The 11,692-nt window shown below is 45.5% G+C and overlaps 1 non-coding gene across 1 annotated transcript; it reads right to left on the bottom strand.

Moving 5' to 3' along the window:
* Nucleotides 1-4,606: 4,606 nt before the first annotated feature.
* Trnas-gcu (transfer RNA serine (anticodon GCU)) lies at nucleotides 4,607-4,688 on the bottom strand. The gene has a single exon. It is a non-coding gene; the product is annotated as a tRNA-Ser (tRNA).
* Nucleotides 4,689-11,692: the final 7,004 nt, after the last annotated feature.

Raw genomic sequence — 11,692 nt, 5'->3', positions numbered from 1 at the left:
TGTGGGTGCAAGCTGGTGTGTGTGTGTGTGTGTTTGCTCTTCTTTTCGTAGGCTTAAAGATACATACTACCAGCCCTCCCACTCGCTTTTAGCCGCCACCATTCAAAGCACACATACACAAAAGCCCTTGTAATGTTTGGTGATCGTGTCGCAAGTAAAACCGCCACTGTCTAATGTGTTTAATGGGTTTTTTTACATGTTTTTCTCACTTCATTTGCTCTTCCTTTCTCTCTCTCTCTCTCCCTTATTCGCTCGATTCTCACAGAATGTTTTTACTATCGCGTTAAACATCGTGCCACCGAGCCTCAAACACAACAATTGAAATTTGAATAATTTACCAGATTATCTGGCTTTTTTGCGATGGTGTGTGCTTTGCTGCTGGCTTGTTGAACAAATGTCGACTTGTAGCTTGTTTTGGCTTTAGAGGTAAACATAAACACAACAGAAAAAGGATCGATGGGTCAATTATGTTGGAGGTTGTAAGATAAACGTTGCAAGCAGAAAATGAACAAATGCTTCCGCGTTTTGCTTTCTTATCATATCGATCGCTTGTACGATTCCTTTTGGGAAAGGGAAATGGTGATTAATTTTCCTTTTACACCAGCAAAAGCGTAAACATCATGGCGTTATGAGACACTTAGGCTCGTTGTATTCCTCGTTTAATAGCTCGCTTGGGAGGTCGGACCTGCCCTTGCTTTGCGAAACGTTTTATGAGTGAGCTGGGAAATGAGAAAGAATTGGCAGAGTGTTAAAAGGATTCCATGCATCTTAGCAGGAAGAAAAAATTAACAGCAAAACACTGCATTTCTTATAAAAGCAAAAGTATGCTTTACCGAATCACAAACCAAAGATATATCGAGATAAATAAGCTCCAAAAGAAGAGTGTACATAAAATTAAACAGAAAGACAAACAAAAGACACAACACGCAATACAATTGTTTGCGAAGCTGTAAGAAAACGACAGACATAAACAGACTCGGCTTACTAGCAGCATGTAATATTCTCCCTTCCCGAGGGTGTTTCGCACGCACGTAAAGCAGACATAAAACAGCTGTCCATTTGCGCCCAGCGCGTCGTGATACACACTTTACGCGATTTTGATGATAACGCACGGCTTCATCTACTAACCAGCAGCGTATGTTTTATCGTGGTCGTAGAATTTGTAGGCATGGGTAAACGCATAACATGGTGATTGGATAATTTAAGCAAAAGAGACAGAAAATTAACCAGCTACCGTGCACCGTGGTCAATATGTAGGAAATAAAAAATTAAATTTAAGCTTTTGTACTACCACAGTGTCTTTAGTCATATTTTACTCGCGTAGAACGCGCGCGTGTTTATTAGTCCGCAACGACTACTTGGATCTTGACGCGAAGCATAGACAACGCTGATGCTTCAGATGCGCAAGTACATCATCAGCGCGTCTGCTCACGAAGCGAAAGGGACGCAACAAGAAGAACAAACGCTAGACTGCGAGTGTACTGTAGAGATATACATTCTCTTTTACCCTCGAAAGCGCAAAAGCGGAATGGAGTAGAAATACAGTATCGGACATTAAGATAGGACCCTTTTTTTTCAATGCACCGTACACTTGTTTTGCCACGTTACTTGTGTTTGTGTGTGTGTATGTGTGTATGTGTGTGTGTATGTGTGTATTAGTGTGTGTGTGTATGTATGTGTGTCTGTGTGTGTGCATGTGTGTGTGTGTGTGTGTAGTAGTAGAAAGAGAGTGTGCTTTTTAATGTGTATTTGCAAGTGCGCGTGTTTGTGTCTGAAATACATAGCTTGCCATGATGTCATATTGCGTTGAAATTATTCTTATTATGTGTGTTATCATGTGAAACATTGTGCGTTTACACTTGGATAAAAACTAAAGTTTGCATCGACAGCAGCGCTTGTTCCTCGGACGAAAATGCAGGTGTGCTGTTTCATGAATGTGAATGCGACACCGGTGCGAAATGGACACACGCACAATAGCAATGAACTCGGCATTCCCTCACAGGTGTTTCTCCAGTGCACGCCATTGAAAGGCCTTCGTGCATCTCTGCGTTGCACGTTGTGTGCGAATGGTAAACTTTGTGCGTTCATTGAGCTGGCGCGCAGTTGTTCTTTTCAATGGGCGTTTTGTTTCATGAGCGCGGCAGTATTCTTTTCTCGATTTTGAAGGGAAGACGCTTACTCGCGTACTCGTTGATAGTTTTTATCCATGCGATGTTTTCGCTGCTCCATAACGATGTAGTTCATCGCGTATAGAAGTAGAACGCAGGCAGAGCACGGGATCAGCCGTGTCCAAGTTTTTAACCAGCGCGTTCTTGACGGTCCAAGCAAGCAATGTTAGTAACAATGGGTCGAGGTAAACGTTGTACCGATCATCAGCGCCATATGTAAAAGCGAATGGCTGCTGCTGGCATTAAGCGCAAAAGGATCGAGTTCGTAATGGAACGATCGCGCACTTTTGTGGCAAACGCGCTTCGGACAACCGAAACGTGCTTAGACAACTGAAACGCGCTTGGACAACCGAAACGCGCAAGTCAACCGGACGTCCTCAGAAGACCACGGCGAAAGAAGACCGTAACATTGTTAATATATCGAAAACACACTAATCGCGAGGGCGGTGGTCCTGCTTATCACACCGAAAACCTAACCCAAAACACAAAAAAACTACTTACAAATCTATCCGAAACGACCTACTTGTGAAACAAACACACACATCAATACACATTCAAACATACATCCACACACACACACACACACATGCACACACACATACACACACACACACACACACACACACACACAAACACACATACACACACACATACACACACACACAAACACAAACACATACAAACCACACATAAACTTGGCCCAACGGGTGCACGGTGCGTTAAAAAACCAATGCCCTATCTTTCTGTCCGATACTGTATTAAAAACAAGAGATGCTCACATGTATTTGTGTGTGTGTGTGTGTGTGGGAGAGCTTAATTTGCTGCTAGTTTGGCTGGGGCGGTTGGTTCCCATGCCATGCGAGCGACCGTGTACTAGGTAATAAAAATTGTCCAAAGGCCTCCATCAAAGCGGGATTATCCACATTAGATAAATAAATAAATTGTTATACATAATTTGCAAATGTTGTAATGTTTTTGCTATATTTTATCCATTAAGTTTTGCTCGATTATTCACACATTTCATGAGCACGCTATTTCATGAGTATTAAACTATTACGACAAGCTAGTTGCATGGAAGATAATCTACTGCAACTCACCACAACCCAAGCGCAACAACGGAGCAGACCATTTTCCAGCGGAATGCCGTAGGCCGGATCCGATGTGCATCGCATCGCTGATAAGAAAGCTTTTCCGGCAGTTTGGGTTTCATTTTCCCAGCCACCGCAAATGGGTACGTAAATTCGTAGGCCGTAATTCCGTCCAGGGTGCCATTGTGCCGGTACAGATGACAGCTTGATTCAAGCATGCAACTGTTTGCCGCCTGTCTGCGCCATCGCACACCCGGGAAGTGCACTCCCTGTGGGTCGCCACGCAATGAATGTGTGAACGATCACACTGGCCGCCGAGGTGCACGGGCGAGTGAGCGGCACACAACATTTGTCACAAAATCATGTTCAGCCCTAATTATGGCTTATTTTATCTGCTGTCTAATCGTACGCCACAAAACCACAAACGGCCGCAGGGTGTTGCTGTGTGTGCGCTGTGGTTTGGAGGCTTAGAAACACAGCTGTGAATTCGTTGGTGCATGTCTCGTGTGGAAAGCTGCAGCTGCTGCAAAAAAAGGAGACAAACAAGAATAATTGACCACACACACACACAAACGACATCGTCATGCGAACTCTGGTGTGTGTTGGCAAATAAATGCTCAGTCCCGCAAGTTTAACTTTACTAGGCAGTCAAGAGCGCCTCGTGCTGCATTCATTCCGTACACGGCGAGCATCTTCTTCAATGCAGTGGAACGAATCTTCGATATCCACTGCTGGCGGGTTAAATCGGTGGTACCCATACGGTGACGAAACGTGTGTGATACGTCGGTTCGATGCAAAACCCCATCGGCACCATCGCTTCCCATCATCGTCGGTAAGCAAACGAACAAACCACATGGGCATGAGATTGCGTTCGATTATCGTAAAACACTGCTGCTGCAATTTGGCTCCATTCTGTGGACCGATTGTGTACTGATGGGTCTAACGGTGCAGCAGCACAACACGCGTGGACCATTTCACAACGTTTGTAATCGCGTGCACCAGAGGAGTCCACTGGAACAAACCCCAGGTCCGAATTTAGTGGATGACACCGAGGAATGACCGCTGTTGTTTGCATGGTTAACATACAAAGAGGCTTATTAATATTAACATAGTGAAAGGAGCGTTGCTGTACAGTCGGGAGTTTCAATTATACGCATTGCAGAACTGACCGGCAAGCATTAAACCGTTCCATAACTGTCATTAAATGATATCTAATCTAGGAAGAGTGGTGACTAATTTTTTGTCATAATACGATACTTAGTTCAATCTTTTACCACCATTTAAAGATTCTACCCACAACTAACTTAAAAAAGACACTTCGAAAAGAAGTATTAAATAAAATCTTCCGCTCGACGAGGATGGGATTCGAACCCACGCGTGCAGAGCACATTGGATTAGCAGTCCAACGCCTTAACCTCTCGGCCACCTCGTCTCTTGTGCGTGCGTGCCGTTCACAGACGAGCGGGTTGCACGATAGTACGTGAAGGGCTGTTCAATTGTTTATTTATCAGTTAATAACAACAGTAAATATTTTAAGATGATTGTGATAAGAATATTAATTTTGGAAGGATGACTAATATCCTTCACATTTTCATTAAATGCTGAAACACTTGTGTAAAAATCGTTTTACCATTTTTGCGCTTTTTTGCCGTTCTGTCATAAGTTCCCATAAATGGTTAAACGATATGATATTTCCCCTTTTAAATTAAACTCAGAATTCAGGTAGTAAGACCAGTCACGATCGTACAACCACGTACACCATAACACGTACTTTTTCTCAATCCTGTCAAGCGCTCCCGTCTGCTTAACCTGATCCGATAAATACCTTTTATCAGGTTTATCAGTACCAGTCAGACAGATTCCCTCTTTCCCTACATCTTTCTACCCCACCCAAAACGAACGTGTGCGAACAAGCTGTCGTCTTATAAGGTGTCAAGACAGCATCTTTTAAAGTAGATTTTCGATGGCAGTTTTTGGGTGACAATTGGTTGCTCCCCAAAAAAAAATCAAATCACATCTGCCCTGCTGGTGGGAAATCGACCATCTTGGGCGACCGTTAATGAAACCAGATCCAACACCACCCTCCCTCCACAGCGTGGGAAAAAAACGGCCCGACAGCGACCTGAGCTTCCGCAAGCTTTGCGGCAAAAGGAAGATCACATCAGGCATTACCGCGCACGATGACGACTGGGTTTTGTTTTAATAGGTGGTTGGGTGAGTTTTATTATTTCCCTACCAAAAGACCGAAACCAGAGGTGCACGGGTACGCACAGGGGTGGCGGCTTGTTTGCGGCACAGTTATGTGCTACTGGGTGGCGGATATTTATGCAACAACGCCCAATTTCAATCCGACGCGTTGGGTGCGCAACGGGTGGTACGGAAGGAGGAACATCACATATAAATAAAGTGTCAGGAAAGTGGTGGAACGAGCACGAACGAACAAAAAAGAAGAAGCTCTAAATGGAAAACAAGGAATATTGTTTTTTTGTTGCTCTTTCATTTATCTCTCTTTCTTTTTTTGTGGCTTTCGTTTCGATTTTTTACTCAGCTTGTCAAGACTTGAAGTCTTCTGACACGCTTCTTCGCTTATACACTCCCCAACTGCCCGCAATTGAGGTATTTTCACCCTGGAAATAGAGCCTGGCTGCACACACACACACACACACACACTGGTTGCGATCTTTAACGATTTAATTATTACTATTATTACAATCGGCTGGCCTCGTGTTGCTGCTGGCTCGTTTGCTACTTAACCCCGGAACGTGACTCCTGCCGGTGCATCAACACAACAGTACATCGGTACATCATCCACAACTCGCAATGGAATGAGGAGGAGTAAAATGATGTAACACCAACGCCCGGGGATTGTGCTTTTTTTGGTGGAGAACGTCGTCGTCGTCGTCGTCGTCGTCACTTTGTCTCGCGTACGCGGAAACGTAACTCGACCTTTGACACGCTCTGTCTTAAACCCCAGCCCTACCAGATGACCTATCGGAGTGGTGGTGCAGTTGGCGCACTGTTTTGGGTTTACGTGTTGCCTGCTCATTCATGTTTTGCACTACCCCCTCGCAGAACACTCGGGGCTGGGAGCACATGTACACAGAAAACCGGTCTAGTTGCCGGTTTTGGACGGATTGATCCTCACACCTTTAGCCTGGTTTCACGGCTGCGCACCTGATTGCTACCGGCACTGGAGCAACCGCCACTACAGTCGCATAAACTCGAACGACAGAAGACGACTCCCGCCCTGAAGGAGTCGTTTATTCGATGTCGTTTCGACACATCGGTAATACGATACGAGGTTAAGCTGGAGGGCAGTGTGCGGCAACGCTTGCAACAGCACCGAAGATGACAACGGTCCAGGCGACAGGCGTTTAATCAATGGCCTGATGGAAGAAGAAAAAAGGTGGACAAGAATAGCGATCGATGATTAATTGTGCACCCGCCATTAACGAAGCGTTCCGGACGGTAGAAGACGAACCCACAAGATGCGAAATTTACCAGCCTGAGGGGTTGCAAACAATTAACTGCCCCCTGGGCCTTCCTCCCACCGAAGCTTCGCATCCGTACGGCGGTTTTCACTTACGTAGTCGCCCCGGAGTGGCGCTCAACGGTTTCATGCTCGCGCAGAAGTTGCTTCGGTTTGACGCGATACCGTGCAGATCGGTGACGTATAGTGTGTGGATGGCTTCGGAGCGGGACTGGCCTAATAGGTCAGTAGTGCCGTGTCACAGATGCCGTTGACCTTCCGCGTATGTCACGTACGGTGTGTGTGTGTGTTTATGTTACGCACGCATCACGCAAAGCGAATTACGATGGAAAGTGGTGCAGATGATTAGGTTTTCATGGGGAGGGAGGTCATGTTTTTTTCTGCACCGAAACACGTATGTGCTACTTTTATCTTATTTATGTGCTATTAAAAGGCTTGCAAGTAATTAAAATTGCAGAATTTTAATGTTTTTTTACGCATAATACCTAAAGCATTTTGTGTAATAAGATTAAAGTTTTAAATAATTCTGATGCTCTGGATTATTTTAAATATTTACCACACATCCACGTTTGATAACCCAGGTGTAATGCTCTTATGTGAATGTAAAGATAATATTGTTTCCAATGATTTAATTTATTAAAAGTTTTTTGATTAGTAAGATTTTGAAATTTGGCGTATTGATGTCCATTATTCTATTTTATAATAAGATTGAAAGCATAACATTATACTTTACCTCAACTACCCAGTACAGCCCAATACAGGTCAACGATTCTGGTACAGCCTTCCCGCATTAAGATAAGCACAGGCAGATAAGAAGTTCTTCTTTCCTTACGAAATTACACAACACAATCGTTTAGCTCAGCACATCACCATTTAAAACCAAAATTCCAACTTATCAACACACATTTTGGTACCCGTATTGTCCACACGGGGGTCCGGGGATGGGAAAAGAAAATCCTGTCACCTGTGCCGAACATCGTGTATCTTGATCGTTGCATATTTCTTGCCATTGAAGAGATAATAAGACGCAGACTGTTGTGGCCAGCCCGACCTTTCAACTGCAAACGATGCACAAGTCGTTAGCTGCATTGGTCAATCGGCACAATCACTTTCAGTAACAACGGCTGTAACACGCGGGATAAGACGAGGTGCAACGGTTTGCTTACACAAAGTAAAGGCACGAAGAACGCGCCGCACAAACGCACACATTAGTGACCAGTACTTGTGCTAAAAGTGACACTGAGGGGTTAAAGTTACCTTTAAATTATGCTAATATGCGTGTATAATGTTAGGCGACAATAAAACGTTCAATAAATGTTAGCTAGCACTCATTCTGGTCAATGGTGCCCCCGTGTCGCGGGACTTCATTTCAAATACCTTGCCACGCGCAAAAGCATTCATTAGCAGGCGCCTCGTGCACCGATCACATCCTTGTAATTATAATGTCGAGCCATGTGCTGGGGCTGTTACAAACCAAAACACAGTGCACACAGTGCCACACCTGCCACACTCACGCACTTTCGAGAGGTTCCCGAAAACGTAGCCGATGCACTGGGAAGCTTAATTTGAGCCCTGCACTGCATTTCGTCGTGCGATTGCACGATTGCAGCCACTCCGATGCAGTTTGGTAAGCCAGCGGTGCTGTTGTTGACCATAACAAAAACATCCCCATTGCCGGCAATTATCATTAACGTGGCCATTCAGACAAAATCCAACGCGCAGTGAGTGGGCTGCCGTCGCGTAATTGAATTCTTGCCGCGGCTTTGAGTGTTACCAAGACCCTCGCTGCAGCGGAATGGTGGTATGTAGTAGGTGCAAAGCTCATCATAAAACACTGTGCACCTTCACTTGAGCATCTATGTTGCCTCTCTCTCTCTCTCTCTTTGACACAGGAAATGCCATGGGAAGCTACGTGCATAGCTCACGGCTCTCGGTGCTGCTGAACCGAAATAAGTCTTGACCGAGTAAAACTAGTCCAAAAGTTGTGCATTTTCTAATGCTGCGCTTAAATGCAGCGCATCAAATTCTGGTTTGTTGCGCGCTGCGCTAGTCTGTCTAGTCGTCCATCAAAATGCAGCCTCGGCCTGACGTTCGCCTTGTGCAGCTCCCTTTCGCTTTTTGTGTGTGTGTGCCACAAGCTCCAGTCACAAGAACTTAGCAGTTGGAGTTCAGGAGAGGTATGAGAGTTGCAGAAAACTACAACAAAGTTATCATCTCACCTCCGTACCGGAATGCACCAGTTCCGTATGCGTCGTTTTTTGCTGCTCTCATCTCAAACACTGCTTGTTGCCCTCTTATTGGTTAGCAATTTCTACTAACGATCTTTAACATTACAATACACCGCGCGAACTGGCGACGCGAACCTACCGACTGGCACTGTTTGCGCTGCATTTAGCAAACGGCCTTACGGGAGACGATGATGAAGATGAGTATGGAAAGTATAGAAGAAAAAAAACACACACACACTCACGCATAGTACAAGCAATGGTACGTTTTTTCTCCCCAGAGGGGAAAAGAAAACCCTTCGACCGTTGTCGGACAACAGGTACTGTTACCGTAACGGGGCACCGGTCGTGCATCATTTTCCTATATTGGCGCGAAAAATTAACATTTGGCAGCCCATCGATCGATGCGCCCTGGGCTGGTAGTGCAGGGGGGGGGAGTTTCGCTCTTACTGTATGACAAAACAGGCGTTATCTAACGCCGCTGAACTTTGGGTTGTTGCGAGGATCAACGGGGAGAGGAGGATGCACTTTTGTGCATGCATCCCATGTTACCCACCTACAATACAATGTTTACCCACTTACGTGTAGTCACTTTCGTGGCAGTAGATGCTCGGTAGGGAGGCAAGAGTTTAATTATGGGGTTTTCAATTGACACACTAATTGAGGAATTGGTTCGCTGCGGGCGAGTGGAGGTTGCGGGAAGGCATGTTATCGATTGCGATGGAAGTGAACTATGGGGAGAAAGGTTTATGTTGTAGTTGGAAATTGAATACTAGCTATAAGTACGCTTCTTTTTTAACGTTGAAAGCAAAAGTATTATATCGATTTTTGTCTATTTTAACTCTTCGATCCGTGAAAAGGGAGCTAAGCAGAGAAGATTCTATTCAATGTTAAAGCATTCACAAATCTAGTTAATGTAATTTAATGTATTTTAGTTAGAACATTTATGACTGCTTGTACATTTCTACCAGCGAAATCAACGCTCAAATGACGATCAGCTTATGTGTTCCTTCCCTTAGATGATCTTGTCTGTTGCATGAATCAACAAAAACAAACAAAACTTACACCCAGACAGCCGGAGATACACAATGTATGTTAATTTTGCTATCCTGATCTAAACGCTCGAGTCTAATCACCATATCAACGGCAACCATCTACACACTCATGTCTCAATTACTTGTGTGCAAATAAAAACATCTCCCCCCACCCCCCTCATTCTGCAAACAAGTACAGAGCAAACATCGCGCTGCAAACAGGTGTTTGATGCAATCGTCAGACGCGCAACTTGTCGTAAAGAAAATGCACCAATGTCTACGATCTTGCAATATGAGCGATCGAATTTATATAGAATTGACAAGTGTGTTGGTGGCCACCTGTGTGTGTGTGCTTGTGTCGTTCTTTGTTTCATTCAAATCCCGCTTTTGTTTCTGTACTTTCAAATCCCGGGAACAAATGCCGATGCATTGAAGCATTAGACTGGCGAATGAGCTGTCGCACGAAACTCGGCTCTGGATGTGTCATCACCGTTCTTGTTCTAGTGCTCTAACTGCGTACATTGTCATTGTTTGCATATTAAATGCTGATGCTGATGTACAAATGTTAAACCAATTTTAGTCGGCGTGTGCGGCAATGCGCAAATTGATGACAAATTTTTAAAATTAGAGACAAGTAAATGCAGCACACCGTCGGCATCTTCTTTCTTGTGTGTGTCGGCGGCAGTCTCCGTCGTTTCGTTGTGAGCGGTGAACATCGCCACTAATGTGTAGCATTTGGCTGGCGTACCATCGAACGGCAAACGCAGCATCGAACCTCCCAGTCAGTCCCATTCACCAGCGTGTCGGAAGAAGAACAGACGCACAGATGTCACGAGCGCTCACACATGCTTTGCCACATTTTGTTTAGTCATGTCATTTAAGCGACTTGGAGCACTAGAAGCACCAAGGACCTGAGTCTACTGCCAGTGCCAGGAATCGCCGGAATAGGTACCGCAGCACCGGAGGCCACAACACCAAACCCCCGTTGGCAGTGTGCCGGCAACACGTACCGCGAACGGGGATGATCCTTTACGCTGTGTCACTCGAGCCCGGGCGCTAGAATATGGAGAGCTGCTGGCAGTCGGCGAAGGTCCTGCCTCTCTAAAAAAAGACAACCCCAAACGATGCAGAAAAACCACAACCACAGTACCGTGCCACATAAAAAGACAATTGAAGCGGCTGTTTCTGTGATGGCTTGCCAATGCTGCTGCTAAAAATAAGCATTGCGCCCAAGTATGATCGATGATGGCACGAAATGAAAGGACGCTCGTTCAGCCCCAGCTCCAACGTCGCCGACCGCTCGCGCGTTCGCTCTCGCACTATCACCAACAATTGATCTCATTAAACAATGCTGAAGTTTGCAAACTTCCCTCGTCTCCACAAACCCACCTCCATCTCCGGTGTCATTCGTCGTAGTGGCTCGAGGTTCCCAAAAGCCTCGGGCCGGCTTCAAAGCGGCTCCGGGTGCTGAACATTCGTCGCGGCGCCTCAACTAATCATCCTCGGGTTGCAGGTCGCGCGGCTTTTCAACCAGCCCAAGTACGATCGCGACCTTCGCTGGTGGGATGGTGAAGGTGCTGGTAGGGGTGGTGAGCGATCCAGCCAAGATGCCCTCCGTACTCCGACCTCCAAAATGGACGGTTTTGAGATCGGTGTGTCTGCGTCACTGGGTCGGAGGCAGCCTGAT

Source organism: Anopheles gambiae, chromosome 2 (assembly GCF_943734735.2).
Source record: "Anopheles gambiae chromosome 2, idAnoGambNW_F1_1, whole genome shotgun sequence".
Lineage (NCBI taxonomy): Eukaryota > Metazoa > Arthropoda > Insecta > Diptera > Culicidae > Anopheles > Anopheles gambiae.
Note: the sequence above shows the minus strand (reverse complement) of the source record. Positions and strands in the feature narration are given on the sequence as shown.